General features: G+C 45.3%; 2 long non-coding RNA genes across 3 annotated transcripts in view; one reads left to right on the forward strand and one right to left on the reverse strand.

The window, feature by feature from the left end:
• The window catches only part of LOC123589007, a 172,769-nt gene that overhangs the window by 110,053 nt on the left and 39,199 nt on the right, over positions 1-23,517 (reverse strand). The gene's annotated exons all lie outside the window — the stretch shown is intronic.
• Positions 13,847-17,942, forward strand: LOC123589009. The gene is made up of 2 exons (XR_006708120.1): positions 13,847-14,453; positions 17,711-17,942. It is a non-coding gene; the product is annotated as an uncharacterized LOC123589009 (long non-coding RNA).

Raw genomic sequence — 23,517 nt, forward strand, 5'->3', positions numbered from 1 at the left:
AGTGAGTGTCTTCTTCCTCTCCCCTCCCCACTGCAGCCCACGGAGGGAGCCACAAGGGAGGTCATGGGAGATATTTATAAAAGGGGTGACCCTCTCCCTCCCTGCTTGCTGTCCAGGACTCTGGGCAAGGAAAGGAAGGGAATGAAATGGGATGCAGTGATAGTGCGGACTGACCAGAAGGCAGAGTGGACAGGAACCACCCTGCTCTCTCTAGTTCCAGTTTCTCAAGGTGGAAGGGGTGGGGGGAGGGGACTTTCAACAGTGCATGGGATTGAAACTGTGCTGCTGACCAAGACAGAGTCGTAATGACGGAGGCGAGACTTTTCCTACCAGAACGTGTCTGCCTGGTCTAGGTCAGAGATCCTGAGGAAGCCTGTTTGTTAGGTGACAGAAAAGGGGGAGATTTGACAAAGCGGAGTTAGTTAGAAAAAGAAAATTCTTCCACGCATCAATGGCTGTTAGTCAAATGGGTCACACTTTTGAAATAACCTAAGTATCCATCAAACAGGAATTAAACACAATATAGCACCTCCATAATGGAACAGCACGCAGCTATTCAAAGGTCTTTATACCCCCTTTGTGTGCGTGTGCTTCTGCTATCACTCACATAATTCAAATAACACATGACAATTACCAGTATGTGCTTATTATAGGTTTTCAAAACTTAAATCCCACATTCTCCTCCTAACTAGACAGCTGGTAACACTGTATGGTTGAGGAACTCCCTTTCCCAGCCATCTACTCTGACGTGGCTGATGGTGGAGAAGCCACAATACGTTCTTCCTGCTAGAGTTACCGGCACGGAAATGTAACTACAATAAATTGGTGAGTGGGAATAAAAGTGATTCACAAATCATTATGAACAATATAATTACACTTTTCTACAAGAATAAAGAAGTTTATAACTCTATGTAAAGAAAAGCTTCTGGAAACGCACACATTAAATACTGACAGTGGTTGTTCTGGATGGTGTATATAGCCTTGCCCTTAATCATTCCTTCAGTTCTGGCATTACTTTATGGATATTCATGAAAGTCTCACTGCAAATCAGAGACACTCTGCTAGGCACTCGTCCTTTTCAGTTTTATCGAGTAATCAGCTCTACAGATCTATCCTTACAATTCGCATTATTCTTGTAATCAGGGCAGAGAAATAAGGAGCTTTATCTTTGTTGAAAAATGAACTACTTAGCACATAGTCCTTGGAAACTAGAGGGTACTTGGCGGTGGCCATTATTTTATCCGTCTGTGAATCCTGGGGCTTCATCTACCATAACTTCTTGAACAGTGGTCATGACACAACAATGAGAGCACGTTTTCATATAGTTGTGATTACATGCCAACACTGTTGGACGATTCAACTGATTTGGTCCTTACGATAACTGTGAAGTAGCAACTATCCCCATTTTACACATCGGGAAACTGAGGCAGAAGCATAGTTGCTGTGACACTAGGCCTCCCCCGACTACGTGTCCAACGTGGCCCATACTCAGGGCAACATTCTTCACCTCCATCAGAGGATCTGCTCTGCTGGGAACAATGGAATCAAGTGCAAGGGTGGGCACATGCACGTGCATGCACACACACTCAGAAATAGATTGGCATGGGACTGGCCTGGGTTACGGCAGGTGACTCAGACAGTCAGAGGAAAAGGCAGTGTAATGCAGACAAATGCAAGATAATAAGTCTGGAGCCAATGAACCGAGAAAGAGGGAGAGTAGATACTAAATAAAAAGTCATGAGTCCCTCCAGCCTGGAAAGGGATTTAGAGGTTATTGTAAAAAAAAAAAAGAAAGAGAAAGAAAGAACGAATGAAACAACAAAAGAACGGAAGGAAGGAACGAAGTAAGGAAGGAAGAGGAAAGAAAGAAAGAAAGAAAGAAAGAAAGAAAGAAAGAAAGAAAGAAAGAAAGAAAAACTTCTTGAAGGTTGTACTGTCAGAGTAAACTTGGGAATCAGAGGGTCCCTGTGTCCTTCCCTGTGCTGTCCTCCCCCATGCAAAGAAGAGGGAGCAGGTGACTCTGGTCTTTCTATCCTGTTGGGGCCAGGCCAGGAACAGGAGTGTCCTTTCTGAGCTGTAGGCAAACGCTGATCCCATGTCCAAGGCAAGATGCCGAGTTTGAATGACAGGAGAGAGCACTCGGACACAGTCAAGCAAGAGGTGGGGAGGGCTGGGGAGGAGACGGGAGTCAAGATCTCAGTAAGGAGTCGCATGACGGCTGGAGAATCTGGGAAGGAAGGTGAAGTGGGTGTGAATCACGGACGGTCGGGGTGAACCGGATGCATCAAAAAGGCTGAGACTGGGAGGACTCGACCAAACGGGATGGACGACAGCCAGAGGCAAGTCTCCCGAGGCAGCTGTGTCCACGCTTCGCTCCCAAGACTCACGATGCTTTCAGTCACCAGGTTGAGACCACCTGAGGTCTGCAGGGAGAGGACTCCTGTGCCAAACAAAGCAGCTGTGGGTTTTACCCTTTCTGAATACCAGAAAGGTCAGCATAAGCAGGTGGCCTCGCTGCCCTAGGCCTCATTTCCCTCACGTCTAAAACGCAGAATGGGTCTGTGGCTGAGAGAGCAGATGGCATGTCTGCTTGAGCTGAGCCTCCCACCACCCCCTTGAACCTCAAACATGTGGGGGCATATCTGTGGGCATATCCAGCCAACTGATGGTGGGGGGTGGGAGTAGATAGAAGATTCCTCAAGGGTAGGAATGGTGTGGAAAAGCCTCCTGGAAGACAGGGTGAAAAAGGTCAGCTGCAGCAAACAACTGGGGGCCAAACTTCTCTGGGGTCAGGGGAAGGGGAGATCTAAGCACAGGGTGATTGGTGGTCATGGCTGAAACCATCCCAGGAGGCATTTCCAAGCCCCAAGAGAAGACCGAGGTAACAACAACTCGGATCTAGTCTTCACACTTAGGAGTTCGGTATTATTATCCCCATTTTACAGATGAGGAAACTGAGGCACAGAGAGGTTAAGTCACTTATGAAAGGTCACCCAACCAGGAAGTGGCAGCACTGGGTTTCAAACTGAGGCCACCTGGCTCCATAGCACATGCTCTTAACCACTGTACATAAGGCTTCACTATTAGAAATCAAATCGGTAGGAAGGACTCCAGGAAACACTGCAACATGTTGGGGCCAAACAACACTGCCTTGGGTCACTTCTAACTGGTTATCAGAATAGGGCTGACAGGAGAGAAAGTTCTCTCCCAGACCATAAGCTAGCTTTGGTTTCATCCTGGACCATAGGCTAGCTTTGGCATCTAAAGGCAACCTGGAGGCAGAGCAAGGAGGGGAGAAGAACTCTATGGGCAGGAATGACGGTGCCCAGCAGAGTGGCACAGGGGTACATGAAAACTCTAGGAAGGAATGTGTTCTTTTTTTTTTTTTTTTTTTTTAGGAGGGAATGCATTCTTGAGCAATCCGAGAAAGCATGGGGGTTCAGAGCCCCCTGGAAAGCAATCTGCATGAGGCCAAGATCTCCAGTATAGGTAGGGCCAGAAGATGCTGGGTATTCCAACTGTCCTGATGGGTGAGCTGTCAAGAAACTATAAATAGTTCCCTCTTCTTAGTGACTTGTTACAGAGAGGCCAGATATAATTTTCTTGGAGAGGGAACAGGGCTGGGCAAGTCCATTTTACTCAGATTTCAAGAATGTTTCTATTAGAGAAAGGAAGATTCAGGATGCTTTGAGCAGGGAAGAGATTTCAAGGTGACCTTGAGGAAGGAGCCAGCATTATGAAATGTTTTTGATCGAGTAGAACAAGATAAGCTGCTCATGTTTTGGAAGGGTTCAAAGCCCTGGACACCAGCTGAAATAAGAAAATTCAATTTCTGGCATAAGATTGTGCTTTTTCTGCCTTCTAGGAGAATATACACATCCAGCCCTCCGCCCCCTCATGAAAGCAGAGTGTTCCTCCGTGGTGATCCCGACATAAACAGGACTGTAAAGGCAGGTTTGCATGGCACAGGTGATGTTGCCCGTAGGTGTTTGGAGACAGGATTACTGTTTCAGTCCACATTCTTCCATGCAGCCCCTCCCGTAGCTGGCACTGGGACCTGGGAGTGGCCCAGGGTTATTTCAGTATCCAGTTTTCATTTGTTCTCCCATAATAAACGATACAGAAAACTCCTCTGTGTTTATCTAAGACAGCACGGTCCAGGACAACTTTCTGCATGGATGAAAATGTGCTGTATCTGTGTTGTCCAATATGGCAGCCACTAGCTACCTCGGGCCACATGGCAAGTGCCATGGAGAAACTCCATTTTAAATCTTACTTCATTTAAATGAATTTAAATAGGTGTATGTGGCTAGAGAAAGCACAGTGCTGAAAGATTCAGTGGAAAGAAAAGGGCCGACCCAGAATGGGTCTGAATTTCGCCTCTACCTTTCACTAGCTGTGGGACCTTGGACAGGTGTCTTAACCTCTCTGACCCCCAGTCTCCTCGCCTGAAAAATGGGGATGATGGTATCTACGTGGCAGGATTACTGTGGAAATGAGTTACACATACAGATTACACGGCAGGCCATATGCATTTAGTACGTCGTAGCTAGAGCTGTTAGCTATTAAGTGCAATCCACGATGGGCTTGGGATTTCTCGCTGACACTGGGAGGGCAAAGTGAAGGTGAGAACTGAGGGGTCTGATCTGTGCTGTCCTACGGAAAGTGATGAGGAGCCTGCAGGGGGCCAACGGCAGGACACGTTCACATTCAGAACTACCCCCCCCCCCCCACACACACACACACTCATATACACTGGGCAGCAAGAGGGTCCTGGGCACTGGCGGGAGAGTGGGGGTGGCGGGCGCTACCTCTTTCCATTACCAGCTCTGCCCACTACTGATCATACCCGATGAAAAGGAGCCCCTCTTCTAGGGACCAAGTGGCCCAGAAAGGGCAAGGATAAGGAGCCGGAGAGACAGAGAGGGACCGGGAGGGGAGGGGACATGAAACCAACACAAACATGGGCAGAGACAGGAGGGGTACAGAGAGACAAGGAAAAGACGGAAATAGACAGAAGTCATAAAGACAGATACCTGAGAGCCGAGAACAGCGAAGACACAGAGACAGAAGACACAGAGATGAAAGGAAGAGAGAGATAGAGACAGAGCTAGATTGAGAGTCAGAGAAAAACACAAGTAACACACACACACACACACACACACACACACACACACACCCCGAAGAAGAGCTGGGAAAAGCATGATGGGGAAATGAGGACAGTGCGGACAGAGGAAGGCAGACAGCAGAGCTAGGAAGGGCATGGGCAGAGAGGCACAGAGGAGGCTTGGAGACGGCAGCTCAGGGGAGAGTGGACACAGGGGGAAAAGCAGTTCCAGAGAGCAACCCAAGACTCTGGCAGAAGCATGGAGAGTGCTGGTGCACAGGGGGGAGTCTGGTCGGCACAGGGCAGGGGCCCAGGGCAGGGAAAGAGGCCAAGGTGGGCTTCCCAGCAGAAGGGCAGGTTGTAAATAAACAATGGAGCCAGTCCTGTTTTCTGCCCCCCAGCCGCTCTTGTTCTGGCTCCTCACTGTCAACAAGGAGGGCTCTGGGGGCAGCAAAGGTTTCCAGAGCCCCCGCTCGCCCACTCCCCCTCCCTGTGTCTTTCTCCCGAGTCGTTAATCTTGGAAGACAGGTTGGTCTTTTATTAGCTATCTCCAAGGGTCAGCTTAGAAGTATCTGGGGAGATACCAGTTCAGAATGTCATTTGTCATCGGGTGCCTGACGGGCAGCCGCATTGATTCAGCCCCCTCCGGGGCTGCCGTTAACTCAGGAGGCAAAAGCTGCTTTCAACCTTTCCAGCCCCCCTCCCCCGACCGGGGCTTTAATTCCTCGCTCTGGCCCTTCATTTATGACTCAGGGCAGGGCTGCAGTGGGGGTGGAGACCGCGGAGACACAAGTGTCCACGGGAAGTGGACGCGTGCTCCTGCTCCCCGCGATGCCTTCCCCATCAAGACCGATAGTTCTCAATCTTGACTGCGTGGACTCTCTCCGAGACTTGCACAGATGCGGAGGCCTGGGCTTACCCACAAAGGTCCTCCCTGAACTGCTCTGGAGTAGGGCTCGGGCACTGCGCTTCGTAAAACTATCCGCAGGCAATTCTCTTGAGTCACCAGGACCTGAGATCTGCCCAGCTAGACGGTTCCTCCCCTGCCTGCCAGATTGCCATGATTCGAGTCTAAGATCAAGGACACCACCCCTAGCTACTTGATCAGTAGCTAGGAGACCTTGGGCTAGTCATTTATTCACTGTGCCTCCATTTCCTCTTTGGGAAAGTGGGAAAGGTAACACCCCCAAGAGTTCTGGCAAGGACTAAATGAGTTCATAAATACAGTGTGCAGAGAAGAGTGAGGGCCTGGCACAGAGTGAGCACTGGGTCCGTGTTTGCTACTAATATTACCTCGTTTGTGTTTATTGCCCCCTGGAGTATAAACGCGATTACAGACCTAGGCCACTCTTACCCTCGCCATCATCCCCATTTGACAGAGGAGGAAACTGAGGTACAGAGAGAGTAGGAGACTTATCTGAGGGTCTAGGTGTAAGTGGGAGGGTTCAACCTAGTACTCCGGAGCCAGTGAAGACAGGTAGTCTATGCAGCACGCTGGGAAGGTGCTGGGCAGGAGGGTTTAACACCAGCTGTACAGACGTGAGTGAAGGAGAGGTTGGAGCCCCCGCACACGGCAGGAAGGAGCATGGTTCAGGGTGGTGTAGGCGTCACGTGGAGGAGTGGGGAGGTGAAGAGGGAAAGATAAGCAGGGCCAGGACCCAAGGGCTCTGGACAGAGTGTAGAAGACTGAGGGTTTCACTCAGGACTTTAGTCTCTGTCCACACAGACATGGATGGGCTAGAGCGCAGGTCCCTGACGTCCGGCCCTTGGGTCCTGCCGACTCTGCTCCCACTTGGAAACCCCAGGCAACAGTGGCCTTGTGTCTGAAGTTGGGTGGGCGACGGGGATTTGGGGTCAAGGCCTTTCATCTGCATCAGAAGCCCAACTCCCCCACTCTCCAGCTGTGTGACCTCACCTAAGTTCCGCGACCTGAGCGAATCTCGGTTTTCTCCTCTGCAAGTGCAGAAGGCAGAGCACCGTCCCCCAGGGTTAGAGAGGACGGGCTGAGGTAGGGCAGTCTGCCTGTCGCAGGAAAATGCATACGTGCTGATGTGGTTGGCCCTGACGGTCACCTCCTAGGTGGTGCTGGTATGGAGGAAACAGACGGTGGAAAGGATTCCTCTTGGGAAGGGGAAGGGAAGGAGAGAGGGAAGAGGAAGGGAGAGAGGGGAAGGGAGGGAGGGAAGGATGACCGAACATCCTGGTTTCCCGAGCCTTGCTTGTATATGGGACTTTCAGTGGTCAATCCAGGAAAGCCCCAGGCAAATCAGGATGAGTTAGTCACCCTAAAAGAGGGTTTAAAGGAATGATATTTAATTCTTCCAAAAATTAACATGAGTCAAAAAAAGAAAAGAAAAGAAAAAAGAGAACTGGATTCAAGCTACAGCACAGTAGGCTGAGGTCAGATCTCATGCAGGACTTCCTGGCTGCTGAACGAAAGGCAAGGTTGGGCGGGCCCAGAGCAGCCCAGAAGGAAGCTCAGAGCCCAGGAGGGAGCCAGGGCAAACAGGAAAGCACCTCTCTTTGGAAGAAATGGCTGTGTCAACCGCTGTTTGCTCCCCGTCTCCACTGGCCTGTGACCATCAGCTTCCACAGAGCCAGGAGCACACTTCCAAATTCCAGACCTCAGAGGCTGGTCGAGGACGCTCAACCGGGTTCTGACCGCGCAGGTGAGGGGAGGGCATACGCTTGGTGGCTCGCGACCTAATCTCGGAGAAAGTGTTCTTATGGAAAGATTCATGATAGCCATCCAGGCTGCAGACACAAGGTCTTAACTTCCAATTCCGGGAGCCCCGCGGCATGTGCCTCTCACCTGCCAAGTAACAATGCGTCGGGTGTGGGATCGGGCAGATTTACAGCAGATTCTCTGCAAATGAATGTCACGGCAGGTCTTTGTGCTTCAGAGGGAAGGAGGGCAATTCAGAAAGGGAAGCTACAGGATCCAGGCGATTCTGAACCCCTCTCTAACCTGCAGTGTAGACGGGAGATACAGAGCGGGGAGGCGGCAAGGGTGATTCTGCAGCCACCAAACAGGGGTGCTAAGGGCCACACAGCAAGCTAGAGCTTTTCCATAAGACAGGGGAGCGTTGTGGGCTCCCCACAGAAGCAGAGAGAGCTGAGAGCTGTAGTTATCACTCCTGGAAGGGATCATATCACACTTCACAGCCTGCGCACATTTCCTCGTCTGTGGGAACACTGTGGTCAGCGGGTTTGTGATGTGCAGCCTGAAGGCCACGAGGTGAGACACGAAGTGACTGTAGGGGACAGATGCACAGTGGGCTGCTGCCTTGCTGTCTGACCTCAGGCAGCAGGGAAGGGCCGTTAGAGCACAAATTCTGCTGCATTTTTCCAAACTTGATGTTAATGAAAATTTTCAAATATGCAGAAAAGTTGTAAGAGTAACGCAGTAAAGGTCACCTGGACTCAATAGCTAACATTTTGTGACGATTGGTCTATCAGCTCTCGGTCGACCTACCTATCAGTCTGTCGTCTATTCACATACAAGTGTGTGCAGTTTTTCCTGAACCATTTAAATTGCACACATCATGGTGTGCAATGGAATATTACTCGGCAATCAAAAACAATGAAATCCTGCCATCTGCAACAACTGGGTAGAAGAAGATATGCTAAGAGAAAGAAGTCAGTCAGAGAAAGACAAATATCATATGACTTCACTCATATGTGGAATGTGAGAAACACAACAGATGAATGTAGGGGATGGGAAGTAAAATAAGATAAAAACAGAGGGGGGCAAATCATAAGAGACTCTTAAATACAGAGAACAAACTGAGGGTTGATGGAGGAAGGGAGGTGGGGTGGGCTAAACGGGTGATGGGCATTAAGGAGGGCACTTGTTGGGATGTGCACTGGGGACTATATATAAGTGATGAATCATTAATTGATTATTACCTGGAATCATTATTACACTATGTGTTAACTAACTTGGATTTAAATAAAAATTTAAATTTTTTTTAAAAAAAAATCTACACAAATCTGTCAAGATTTTAAAATCTTGAACCCGTGGCAAATAAACAAACAGACAAATAAATAAATAAATAAATAAACTGCACACATCATGACTCTTTACTAAAAGTCCAGCCTCTTAAGAGCAAGGCATTCCTGTACACAGTCACATCATTATTATATGACTCCAGAACACCTAATCTCCAAACTCAAATGTCCTCATTTGTCCCAAGAATGCATTTTTTTTTTAATTTTTTTTTCAATGTTTATTTATTTTTGGGACAGAGAGAGACAGAGCATGAACGGGGGAGGGGCAGAGAGAGAGGGAGACACAGAATCGGAAACAGACTCCAGGCTCTGAGCCATCAGCCCAGAGCCCGATGCAGGGCTCGAACTCGCGGACCGCGAGATCGTGACCTGGCTGAAGTCGGACGCTTAACCGACTGCGCCACCCAGGCGCCCCTATTTTAAAGCTTATTTAAACCATTATCTGATCAAGATCCACACACTATATTTGTATGTGGTCTGTTATGTCTTTTGAGTGACACTAATACCTCTACCCGCACGTCCCCCGCGCCCAACACATGCATAATTTAGGACACCGTTGTTGTGGTTTTTGTTGTAGGGTCTGGATGAGTTGTCTTGTAGAATGGCCCACATTCTGAATTTGTCTGATTATTTTCCCATGTGGCCATTTGATTTGTGCCCCTGTCCCCTATTCTTTCTGTAAAGTGGAATTTGGGTCTAAATTAGATTCGGGTTAAATTAGATTCTAGTTAATTTGAATTAGATTCGGGTTAAATTAGATTCTAGTTAATTCTAATCAGATTCAAGTTTTACCTTTTTGGCAAGGATCCTCTGTCAATGAGGCTCTATACTTCAGAGTGCACCATGTCAGGAGATACAGAACATTAAGGTGGGGGTACCAAATCACCCATTGTGAAGACACATTTTACCTCCTTTACTTTAGAAAGGCAGCCACAGATGATTTATTGGCACTGGACAAAATTTCTGTCCCCAGTCAACTCTCTCCCGGAGGAGGGAGCATCCATTGTTAACTCTTGCCTGAAACGACTACCAAACGGCAAGTTTAAAAATGGTATTTTTTTTCTAAGTCATTCTGTTACCCCTTCTGTATTAGCTGGTGTTCTTTTTGTTTCTCTCTCTCCACTCCCTTTCTCCTTTCCCTCCCTCTCTCTGTCTCAAGAGTCCAACAATGGACTCGGGAAATTTTAGCCATTCAATGTATAACAATCAACAAAGTATAATGACAACTTCTGTCATTTCTCATGCTAAAAGTGTCCCAAATTTGGACATTACAAGTCCCTTAAAACTGGGTCAGGGGCCCTCTTGACACATCTCCATCATTTTTGACACATCTTTGCTTCCTGCAACAAGTAGATGGCCATGGCTCACCTTGCATCCCCCTGTCCCAGATCAGGAAGGGGCCATTTCTCCAAGAAAAGGGGTCTTCTCGGTGGGGACTGATATTTTGGAATCCAGATCTGGGCTTCAGGTGTGAGAAGCATGGGTTCTGCCAGCAGATGGCCCGGGTTTAAACCCTAGCTCTCCCACCTAATGCCTCAGAGTTTATGTAGACGGAGGGCCAGGGTGGGAAGGACCCTGGGGCATCCAGAAGGAGAAGAGAAAACTTTATTTTTTTAAAGAATTATTCCATTCAATTAGCATAAGAGTAAGCAAAAATATCATTGTATTTAATTTACTCCTTCCTTTCCATCTATTAATGACAGGGGATACTGATTTGACATTTGGAATCTCGAAATGAAGTTTCCTTTTTTAAAAAAGTAAGCAAATTAAAAAAATTTAAGTTTATTTATTTATTTTGGGAGGGAGACAGAGAGACAGAACATGTGAGTGAGGGAGTGGGGGCGGGGGGGCAGAAAATCCCAAGCAGGCTCTGCACTGCCGGCACAGAGCCAGACATGGGGCTTGAACCCACGAACTGTGAGATCACGAGCTGAGCTGAGGTCAAGAGCCAGGCGCTTAACTGACTAAGCCACTCAGGCACCCAATAAAGTAACCTAACTTTTACTGAAATAAAACATGAATGCAATGCAACATCTCCTTTTAAAATAAATGTGTTTTAAAAAAATAACTGAGCCAATATTTTTAAAAATGACTAAATCCTAGTTACTATGTAATGCAGATAAATCAAAAATGAATGATAATGGCACGAAAGCAACCAAAGTTTGGGCAATACCGTAATAAAGTTGCCTGGGGACTCTCATTGTTTGGAATGATTTTAAATGTAAAACTGAAATAATTTTAATATTGGGGCACCTGGTGGCTCAGTCGGTTGGGCATTAGACTTCGGCTCAGGTCACGATCTCACTGTTCATGAGTTCAAGCCCCGTGTCGGGCTCTGTGCTGACAGCTTGGAGCCTGGAGCCTGCTTTGGATTCTATGTCTCCCTCTCTCTCTGTTCCTCCCCTGCTTGCGTTCTGTCTCCCTCTCTCTCTCTCAAAAATGAATAATTAAAAACAGCACTACCTACGACTCAGTAATTGCACTACTAGGTATTTATCCAAGGGATACAGGGATGCTGTTTCAAAGGGACACATGCACCCCAATGTTTACAGCAGCACTATCAACAATAGCCAAAGTATGGATAGAACCCAACTGTCCACCGATGGATGAATGGATAAAAAAGATGTGGTATATATATATACAACAGAGTATTACTCAGCAATCAGAAAGAATGAAATCTTGCCATTTGCAACAACGTGGAGGGAACTAGAGGTATTATGTTAAGCGAAATTAAAGAAAGACAAATATCATATGACTTCACTCATATGAGGACCTTAAGACACAGAACAGATGAACACAAGGGAAGGGAAGCAAAAATAATATAAAAACAGGGAGGGGGACAAAACATAAGAGACTCTTAAATATGGAGAACAAACAGAGGGTTACTGGAAGGGTTGTGGGAGGGGGGATGGGCTAAATGGGTAGGGGGCATTAGGGAATCTACTCCTGAAATCACTGTTGCACTATATGCTAAGTGACTTGGATGTAAATTAAAAAATTAAAATTAAAAAAAATAAATAAAAAGAATAAAAATTTAAAAAATTGAAATAATTTTAATATTGTCTGGGTGCATGTGCTATGATATCCTCTACCATTTGGGTCTCTGAGGGCTGATGCACCAACCAGAACGTATGTCTCCATGTCACAGCAAACGGAGCTTAGAAGGTAAGCATTCTTGACTCTCCTTAGCAACCTCAATAGCATTCTCCCCATTCTCTTTCCTATGATGATATATGGGTACAGGGAGGGCTGAAATTTTGAGGAAGGATGCTCCCAGAAAAAGACTGTATGTGCTATCCGGGGGCTCCTTATGATCTATAAATGCCTTGGTCAGAAATGCTTCTCATACACACAGCAACAGAGGTCCCCAAATGTCTGCGTGGTGCATTCTCTGTGCATAGGGAAAAAAACCTGCCTGTCCAGGTGCAACAATTTTTGACTTCTCGGTGTTGTTCTTAGGACCCCAAAGAGCCATGACTACCAAAATGGGACTCGTTGACCAGGAAGCTTACAGAGATCTAAAAATGAACGTGGTCAAGACTGCAAGATAAAAGGAAGCAAGAATTGAGGTCAGCCACATTCACAGAACCAAGGATGACCACAATAGAGGAAGGTGAAAGAAAGAATAGAGTCTGTATGTGGGGTTTGCTTCATCAATTCAAAGATTCCATTTAATGCGTGGACACCTGACTCATCAATCTTCTTTTTTAAATTTTTTTTAATGTTTATTTATTTTTGAGAAAGAAAGAACATGAGTGGGGGAGAGGCAGAGAGAGAGGAAGACACAGAATCTGAAGCAGGCTCCAGGCTCTGAGCTGTCAGCACAGAGACTGACACAGGGCTTGAACTCACGGACCACGAGATCATGACCTGAGCCGAAGTAGAAAGCTCAACCGACTGAGCCACCCAGGTGCCCCTAAATGTTTGTTTATTTTTGAAAGAGAGGGGGGAGGAGCAGGGGCAGAGAGAGGGAGACAGAGAATCCCAAGCAGGCTCCACGCTCTCAGTACAAAGCCCGATGTGGGGCTCGAACTGATGAACCATGAGGATCATGACCTGAGCTGAAGTTGGACGCTCAACCTACTGCACCACCCTGGTGCCCTGACTTATCAGTCTTTTAATGAGCATCTATTATGTGCCCTGAAGAGACAGAAAACACACATTAGGTAGCATTACTTAGTGATTCCAGCTACTGTGAACACTATTAACTACAGGCCTGTTACTGATGGCACTGTTGGGAAACAAGGTTTTAATCTGGGGGCAATTTCAGGACTTTTAGAAAACCATTGTATAGGGCAGTCATTATACACGGACTATTTCTAGGAATCTGGAAATCATTAAGACGAGAGCAGTGCCTCTCTCACTGAGAAAGTGACTTAATCCAGCTGGATTAGGACCCTTTCCAGAGTACGTCTGGGTGTGTAGTATATGTAAAGTGACAGTGTTTCCTAAACCAAAAATTGGGATGCACAATCTGCCAAAAATAAGTGTCTGTGGGGATAGCAAGACAGGCTATTTTAAGTTGGAACTCCCCCAGAAAATCTGGGGTGTAAGCTTCTGACAACCACTGCAGGGGTTCGCTCTAATGCATATTCTGCACAACCAATTTTAGCTTTTGTCTCTGTGCATTTCTCACACGTCCACAGCACCTGCCAGCAGTTGTGCGCGCACGTGCTCTGTGATAGACAGGGAGTGGGGGATGGGAAACCGGAAGCTCCCTCACGCGCAGGGAACACAGAACATGCGGGGGTAAACAGTGAAGGCAGAGTTCTGTAAGGAAGTTAGAGGATCTAGTGGGGTGTCTTGAGTTCTTCCCTCCTCTGCATTCTCCTACTGAAATAGATCAGAAGACAGCTTCTCAAGTCAGATGTCTCTATGGAATGGTACCTACCTGGGAAATTTTTTTAATGTTAAAATTTTAACTTTATTAAAATGGCAGAATAATTAGGAATAATACAGCATGACTGTGGGAGGAGAACCATCAAATTGGTTGACATATGCTTCTATCAATCTCAATAAATAACCAGGGACATCGAATTAAGGACAGTCATGTGGAACAGGAATGGACTCTGTGAAGTCTGGATTTGGGGGCCCTGTGTCCCCAAGTGGGCATTTGGTAAAAATTAGTTGAATGAATGAATAAACACTACAGAAGTCAAAGCGTAAGTGGCCTAGGTATCTTCTCTTTGTCTTACTTTAGAATCTTGAGAAACAAATCCGATTGGCTGAGACAAGACTCTGAATTGCTTCATCTTGGATTAAATGGACTCACCCTGGTCCAATTAGCTGTAACCACAAGGGTAGATCATACAGTGCAAATAGTGCTGTCTATCAGGTAAGGACTATGACAAGTGGGCATTCCAAAGGAGATATGGATTAAGCAGACACTCCAACTTGATCTCAGCCTCCAGTTCTCCTTTGCTAAGGAAGTGACGAGAACCCTTTATCAGAGAGCCTAGGAGAATTATCCTGGTCTGGTTTGAGGGATCGGAGCCCCACATCATTTTATTCTATGTTGGAATAATCACGTCTTGCTTTTATTCTAAAGCCCTAAGCCTTGTTCTGAATTTACTCGTAGTAGTTTATTTCTGTGGCAGATGCTATTTCCTCCCATTGTGCTGCAGTATTATAGCTCATTCCCTCTCCCTCCCTCCCTCCCTCTCCCTCCCTCTCTCCCTTTCTCTCCCCCCTCCCCCCCGCCCATCAGCTCCCTCACCCAAGCACCCTATTGCTGTACTTCTGTCCTCTTTAGCATTAGATTCTTTCCTGCAGAATTAATACTCTTTTGTGGAACTCAGCGAGGGCTGGTTACTGTGTTTGTGTGAGAAGAAGTAGTTATTCTTCTGTCAGATCTGAGCTGTAAATAGGCTCTCTGTTGCATAGGGAAATGTAGCCGTGATACTCTCTGTATAATGCCTTTACATATTTTGCTAGCCCTAGAAAGAGCACTTAGTGGCATTATGGTTTAATCACTCTCTTTGCAATGTTACACGGCTTGGACTTATAAATGGGGTCTTAATATACAGCTAGTCATCTGCATACCATCTAGTGATGACAACCGGAAAAACGGGCTGAGGTCTGCTGGGTACAAGAGAGTGACAGGTTCATCAGGTAGTGCTTTCCACCAGACGCTGCTGGCTCTCACCAGGGGCACCTAGAGAAGGGCACCTCCTCACCCTCTTGAGGTTACATAAGGGCATGTGATTCGTTTTCTCAAACAAAACGTGAGCAGAAATATAACATGTCACTTCTGAGTGGAAACGTTAAGACCCAGGATATGATCTTCCATGCACATTTGCCCCCTGACCATGGCGCTGGCAACACTCCAGACTGGCTGTTTCATCTATATGGGTCCCAGAGACAGGACGAAAACTCCTGGCTGACCCAGGATACATTTCTGCTCAAGCTATGGCGAGGTGGGGCTGTTTGTTACTACAGTGTAACTTAGCTCATCCTGACTGACACATGGGTTGTATGTACAACATAAAACGGTTTCTCTCACGAGTCTATTCATTCTATCCATCCATTTGTTCAAACATATATTATGCACTTATTATGCAAAGTATATTTAAATTAAAGAGAAATGGAATTAAGTGTCAAGAGAACATGTGATTATATGTGCGTGTGTGTGCGCGCGTGTATACACATGTATACGCTTGAAAATAATCAGACTGAGCTCTGACTATGGGTAAGACACAGTGCTAGGTATTTTGTATGATGAATTAACTTCTGAAGTCTATTTGCTTAAAAATTAGAACCGTTTTATAGTTTAGAAAAAAAGGCAAAAACAAATTGAAGCTCACAGAGGTTCTAGCACTTACCCAACACTGCCCAGCCAGTAAGTAGCAGGTTTGGGTTTCAAACCAAGGTTAGTCAGCCTCTGTGGTTACCACCATGCTACATCACCTCTTTCCAAACACTAAGATAGCTCTGCGCTTCTTCAGAGAACCCCAGGAAAGCAAAGAAAAATAAAAACCCTGCCCTTTCAAATCCTTGCAGCCAGTACGCCTTTGGGTTTGCTTTGACAGGCTGTCTTCCCTTCAAAATGAAGAGACAGGAAGCATGGACAGAAATAAAGGCCAGCTGTTCTGTGCAGCAGATACACCTGCATGCAGCCAGCAGAGCCCGCCTATCATTTCAGGAGGCCATGGAGCTGACACCTGTGGTCACGCCTCGACCTGCTCTGGGGGCACAGCCCAGGCTGCTCGTTATCCGAACAGGGGAGAAGCTCCGCAAATTGCATGTTTTCATACAGACTTAGGAAAACGTGAGGGATGAGGGTAGGAATGTACTGATACCATCATTAATCAAACAACCGGGGAGTGAAGATGAAGGGATGCAAAGGTAGGTTCCTGTATCAGGAAAAGATGTGTGGGAAGAGATTAGAAATACTAAGGAGACAGAGACTTTTTTGGGCAAATGTTTTTCCATTCTTAAAGCTTTAAAACGTATGTAGGAGTTTCCTGGCCAGAGAGAGAGACAATGAAGGCAGCCCCCGAGACATTCATTCATCCATTGGAACATCACTTTCTGAACGCGCACAGCGTAGGTGGCTGGGGTGGGAAGACGAAACCTACTACGTGCCAGGCACCATTCTAAGCCTGTATTAACTAGGTTAGTGCTCACAAAAACCCAAGAGGTAGAGACTCTGAGGATCTCCACTTTGCAGAAGGGGAAACGGAGGCACAGAGAAGTTTAAGTATCCTGCCCAAAGTCATGCAGCTTGGGGCATTCGCATCCCGCCAGGTCTGGCACCAGCACCGTGCTCGGAACCGCACGGCCTTTTGTGGGGTCTTGCTCCTCAAGTTCACAGATCAGCAGGAAAGAGGAACTTAGAAGCAAATCACTTTTTTTTTTTTTAATTGCGCAAAAGCTATTTTGAGAATGATCCAAAGAGAAAGAATTCAGGTCTACCTAGGGACATCAGGGAGAGCAATACTGGGGAGAGACCTTTAAATGCCTGGCTGCATGTGTCAGCCAGGTGCGTGAGTGGGGGAAGGGGCCCCCGAGGTGGAGGGGCCGCTTGAGCAAGTACACAGAAGCTGGGCTGATCAGAAAAGTGCTGAGGCACAGAGCTGAAGGGAGGGCAGAAGCAGATGAAGCAAGGAAGGCAGAGCAAGGAGAGGGTACACAGAGGAGGGTCCTGTGTTCCAACTGAGCCATTGCTGGGTATGGGTTGCATGACACACAAAGAAAAAAAAAAAAACAGCATCAGGCTGTTTGGCAGACCTCTCCCTGGCTGCACCTTAAGAAGGTGCCTGGCATCAGTGTGGAGGGCTGGCTGGGAGGGAGGGCAGCAGATCTGTTGAAAGAAAGGCCCCTGGAATCAGACAGCTCTGAGCTCGAGTCTCATATCCGTTTCTACCTCCGTGACCTTCGCCAATTAGTGACCGGACCTGCCAAGCCTCAGCCGCCAAATGGGTGGCTGCGAGACCCACGTAAGGAGTGGATGTTAGCTGTCACTGGCATGCTTTGGATTGGATTTGGATATAAGTAGAGCACTTAAGAGGATATTACAATACAACAGATCAAAGGGAAATCTGATCCTGGTGACCTGTCACAACCACAGCTGTTTCTCCCACTCTGTTGTAGGAAGGATTTGTTGGCACAGATTCATCCGTGTTCCCACACCAGGATCCCTTCAAGACCAAATGCAAGGTCAAGATGGTCTGTCGTCAGCAGAGCGGATTAGGGAAACCAACTCATAATCTTGGCTTCATAATTAAGGGCTCTAACCCAGCACTCCTCAAACTTTAATGTACACACAAGTCACCTGAGATCTTGTTAAAAGGCATCACAAAAATAAAAAGAATTATAACTATGAGTGGCAACAGATGTTAACTGGACTTATTGTGGTGATCATTTGGCAATGTATATATTGAGTCATTATGTTATATCTGAGTTCTTTAAAAAGCAAAAAATAAAATAAAATAAAATAAAATAAAATAAAATAAAATAAAATAAAATAAAATAAAATAAAATGAAAAATTAAAAACAAATGTAAAGGGGCGCCTGGGTGGCGCAGTCGGTTAAGCGTCTGACTTCAGCCAGGTCACGATCTCGCGGTCCGTGAGTTCGAGCCCCGCGTCGGGCTCTGGGCTGATGGCTCAGAGCCTGGAGCCTGTTTCCGATTCTGTGTCTCCCTCTCTCTCTGCCCCTCCCCCGTTCATGCTCTGTCTCTCTCTGTCCCAAAAATAAATAAACTTTGAAAAAAAAAATTAAAAAAAAAACAAAACAAAAAAAAACAAATGTAAAGTGGCAGTTTTAAACAAAACTTTAAGGCAGATTCTGACTCAGTTGCACTATGGAGGGCCATGCGTGATGCCCTTGCGCCACTGACAAGGACCACCCGTGGGGTAGCAAGGCCTCAATCCATTGAGATTGCCCAAACCTACACTGAGATTGCCCAAACCTACATTGAGATTGCCCAAACCAAGAGTAAGAATCAAACCCAATACCTTTCGCTAACTGGCTTACTCACTCATCCTTCCGTTAAATATTTGCTAAGCACCTACTGTATCCCAGGCCTTGGATAAACAAAATTATATACACCAGAGGTCGTGTACCCAATCAGCTTGCCCGCTATGCAAATGGAGAAGGAAAGGACAAAGGGACTGACCATTTCTGCACAGCCCGCTTCATGTACTTCATCTCATTTAATTCTCCCAAAAGTTCTATGAAATTGCAATCATGCATGCCACGCTGCAAAGGAGGAAACTATAATTTAGGGAGTAAGGATAAGTCCCCTCCCCTCCAAATTGATCAGCCAGTTGGTGGCACTGCGATTTGAAGCCAGGTCTTTTGGATTCCACTGCCTTGTTTATACTCTACAACTATATGCTGATTGCATTCTGTTTTTATTTACTTTGAACTTGACTGTGCCTCTTTAGGTTTTAGAGAGTACACTCTTTTTTTTTTTTTTTTTTTTTTTGCTCATAAATTTAATTGCTGACATAAAGGGAAAAATCCTGATGTAATTGAACAAGAAGATGTTTACAACCCTCTTTGAGCCATAGAGCTGCTGGCACACAAAATTTATGGCAGTAGGAGAGGGGAAATAAAAAGAAAGGGAAGACCAAGACAGATGTGCCTATGGAAATGTCGTGTTAATATATGGGTTGATGACCCGACACTGGCACACTCAGTTGGATAACTTTTTGGAGATCATTTAACCAGCTAATGAAGATTTACTTAATAAACTCTCAAACTTGCCAGAGCTAGACTCCTAAAAACAACCTTATAAATTACAAAGAAGATGGTGCGTTAAAGAGCCACCGTGGTTATTTAAAGATGGAGTGAAATTGCCAGAGTTGTAAAGGTCATTGTCCAGGAGTCTTGCAGCCGTCACTGGAGGGCTGGGAACCTTTCAGGGGAGCAGCTCCCATGTTTGCACCCAATCCAGATAAATGCATACAGATGTTCCTTGAACTTGATCAACTTGCTTCTCAGCATGAATACAAAATTGATTGGGCCAAATCAGAGCTCGTGCCAGTGAAGGCTGGCTGCATACAGAAATAAAATCAGCCACCTCCCATTTACTTAGAAGTCTCCAGCTTAAAATATACTGGAGGAAAATGTGCACTTCACTTTGGAGCAAGAGCCAAATTGCACAGCGACAAAATTATTCCCATCATCATGACAGCCTCAGCCAATCGTTCCCTTTTTTAATGTGCTGAAAGGAGGCAAGTTGGCATCATTAAAAGTATTTTTTTTTCCAAAAATACATCATGAAATATGGAGAAACTAGAGACAGAAGAAGGGGGCCCACGCCTCAATCTAATTCTGAGACTGGGCTATTGAGTAACGGCTGTTCTGGATGTACTTTGAAGGCCCCAAGAAAAGATGTTGTATTTATTGCTTCCTGCTTCCCTTGCTACCCTAGATGGGCAGGGACATGAATATTTCTCCTCTAATTCAGTTCCTGTTTTTCAAGGAAGACCCCTGTCACTGCATGATTATCCCCAGAAATATCTAATCTTCACTCTCACTTGATGAACTACAACTGCCTCGTGTCTTTTGGTCTTCGGTAAGTACTCAGTCAAGGACATAATGGATGTTGCATGCTTCCGTTTTCTCTTCTCAAATTCGTCCCATGTTCCCTTCATCCTTCTTCCTGTCCTTTACGACCTAGTGAAGTTCTGGAAGCCAATCCAGGATGTGCTGATATAGAAACTGCCTAAGATGGAAAGGTCGACCCAGCTGGTGCTCAGCTGGCCTCATCGAGGGATCCCTGTTCTCCCACTCCGATGTGATGCTTCTTCACACCTATCTTTGTCCCTCATCTTCTCTGGAGAAGGATTTATACTCAGCCCCAGTGAGTCGGCACGCTCCCCCCTCGGTTTCAGCAATTCTGATGTCCAGATGTCTTATGCCCTTTTAATATCCATTTCAGATTATCACCCTCACCACTGGGAAGTGACAGCATGCATATTTCTCCGTGCTGAATTGCATTTTGTTCTTTTTTTGAACTTCATCCTTGGAAATTAGATTTTGCTATCTTTGGTTGTTTCTAGTACATGACTAAGATTCTCTTTCCAGCACAGTTACTTAATATCCCTTTCCAGAATATTACTTAAGGAGAAAAGGAGTACATTTTTCATATGAATATGAAGAATATGTCCCCATTTTTCCTTTGGAGGAAAAGGGCCACTATTGATTTTAACAATGAAAGTTGCACAGATGAAAGGGGAGCAATTATTCAAATCTGATCCAAGGTTTCACATTACATGTCAACTCTAGTCAATCGCCAGTCTTGTCTGGCACACGATGGTGAGGAAGATTCTAAGGCTGGGTTAAGACTGGATGAGAAATATGGCAGCATGGATAGGTAACATCTCCCATGGGCTTGATGGGGAGACGTAGTAGGGCATCCATTTGCTTTTTTCAATGCTAATTCCAACACAAGATAATCCACAGTGTTCTGACATATCTACCAGATGCACTGACAAAGCCGTCTCAAGAAAAAGCCAAATTTTCCAGGGCCAAATATCAAGTGTTCTTCCCCTAAAGCAGTCACTTTTATTTAAAAAAAGTTTAATTATAGGGGTGCCTGGGTGACTTCGTTTCGGGTCATGATCTCACGGTTTGTGGGTTCGAGCCCAGCATTGGCTCTGCACTGCCAGTGGGGGGCATGCTTGGATCCTCTGTCTCCCTCTTTCTCTGCCTCTCCTCCACTCACGCTTTATCTCTCTCCCCTCAAGATAAATACAAAACTTTAAAAAGTTTAATTATATGAGCCAAATCTGATTAATTAATGATTGCCAGGACTGGGGAGTTAAGCTCCATGATTGATTAATAATGTCCACGAATGAAGGACTAGATATGGTGCTATAGTGTGAATGCTGTATCCTGCATTCAGGACTCCTGGCTTAGTGCAATATGCCACTGACTCTGTCTTGGGAACGTAATACAGTAGTAAAGGCTTTGAAAGTATCCTACAGAGTCAGGGCATACGTTAAGCCCAGATCGGTTACACAAGAAGCAGAAATGAGTCGAATACGGCAAAACATTAACAATCCTATACCTGAGATTTACAGAATATAGTTCCTTCCAGCCCCACATGAAATATTTACAAAAATTGACCCCATATTGGTCAGAAACCAGGTATCAATAGAATTTAGACCATGATCCAAAAACACGTAAGAAAATAAAAGTAAGACTTCCAAACAACTGGATAGGCACATGAAAAACGCACCATATGTTTGCAAATTTAAAATTGTGCTTCTAAATCATTCAAAGACTACCTGACATGACTTATTTATGTGTATATTTTCTTTTTTTCTTCTGTGAATGCAACCTTTAAGAGGTCAAAGAGCTACATTCACTACACTACTCCCAGTGCACACAGAGAACTGAAGATTGTCTGAGTCACAGCAGGGGCATGTTCAATGAGTGAATGAATGAATATGAGCGCTTACAGGATTCTGTTTATACAGTACTTTAAGGGAAATGAATACCCTTAAATACATATATTACAAAAGAAGCGAAAACAGAATATGAGCTAAAGACCTAGCTTGGGATACCAGAAAATAAAGAGTAACTTCAAAGAAAGTAGAAACAGTACCTAAAATGCACAGAACTTGATGAAACAAAACAAAAAAGAATGAGAAGGAAACAAAACAATTATCTGACCCACATATAATCCTTTTCTTGCAGAGCATTTTTAAAAGAACAGAAAAAGAGCAGAGATGGCAGTTAATTTTATAAGGCTAACATAACCCTTGATATTAGGGATATAGGTGTGCTGTTTCGAAGGGGCACATGCACCCCAATGTTTACAGCAGCACTATCAACAATAGCTAAAGTATGGAAACAGCCCAAATGTCCATCAACGGATGAATGAATAAAGAGTGATACACACACACACACACACACACACACACACACACACACACAATGGAGTATTACTTGGTGATCAAAAAGAATGAAATCTTGCCATTACAAATAGGTGGATGGAACTAGAGGGTATTATGCTAAGTGAAATTAAAGAAAGACAAATATCATATGACTTCACTCATATGTGTAATTTAAGACCCAAAATAGATGAACATAAGGGAAGGGAAGCAAAAATAATATAAAAACAAGGAGGGGGACAAACCATAAGAAGAGACTCTTAAATACAGAGAATAGAGGGTTGCTGGAGGGGTTGTGGGTAGGGGGATGGGCTGAATGGGTAAGGGACATTAAGGAGCACACTTGTTGGGATGAGCACTGGGTGTTACATGTAGGGGACAAATCACTGGACTCTACTCCTGAAATCATTATTGCACTATACGCTAACTAACTTGGATGTAAATTAGATAATAAATAAATAAAAATTTTAAAACCCCATAACCCTTAATATTAAAGCCAGGTTTAAGGAAAATTATAAATCAATCTCATGCATGGATTTAGATGTAAACATCTTAAACAAAACATTGGTAAAGAACACCCTTGAGCAGAATAAGAAATGGACAGACAGCCATAACCAAGCAGAGCTAGTTTCAGGAATGTAAGGATGGTGTAACATTACAAAATGTATTAATATAAATTACTACTAAAAGAGAAAAATGATGACTATCCCCACAGAGACAGAAGAAACATTTGGCAAAATTTCACATTCATTCATGTATTTAAAAAAGGAATGTAGGGCGGCTGGGGGGCTCAGTCAATTAAGCATCGATTTTGGCTCAGGTCACCATCTTGTGGTTCGTGAGTTCGAGCCCCGCGTCGGGCTCTGTGCTGACGGCTCAGAGCCTGGAGCCTGCTTCAGATTCGGTGTCTCCCTCTCTCTCTCTCTGCCCCTCCCTTGCTCGCACTCTCTCTCTCAAAAATAAATTAATATTTTAAAAAAATTTTAATAAAAATAAAAAAGAAATGTTAGCAAACTAGGAATAGTAGGAAAAATCCTTAACATTTGA

This window comes from Leopardus geoffroyi, chromosome E3, assembly GCF_018350155.1.
Source record: "Leopardus geoffroyi isolate Oge1 chromosome E3, O.geoffroyi_Oge1_pat1.0, whole genome shotgun sequence".
In the NCBI taxonomy this organism is placed as follows: Eukaryota; Metazoa; Chordata; class Mammalia; order Carnivora; family Felidae; genus Leopardus; species Leopardus geoffroyi.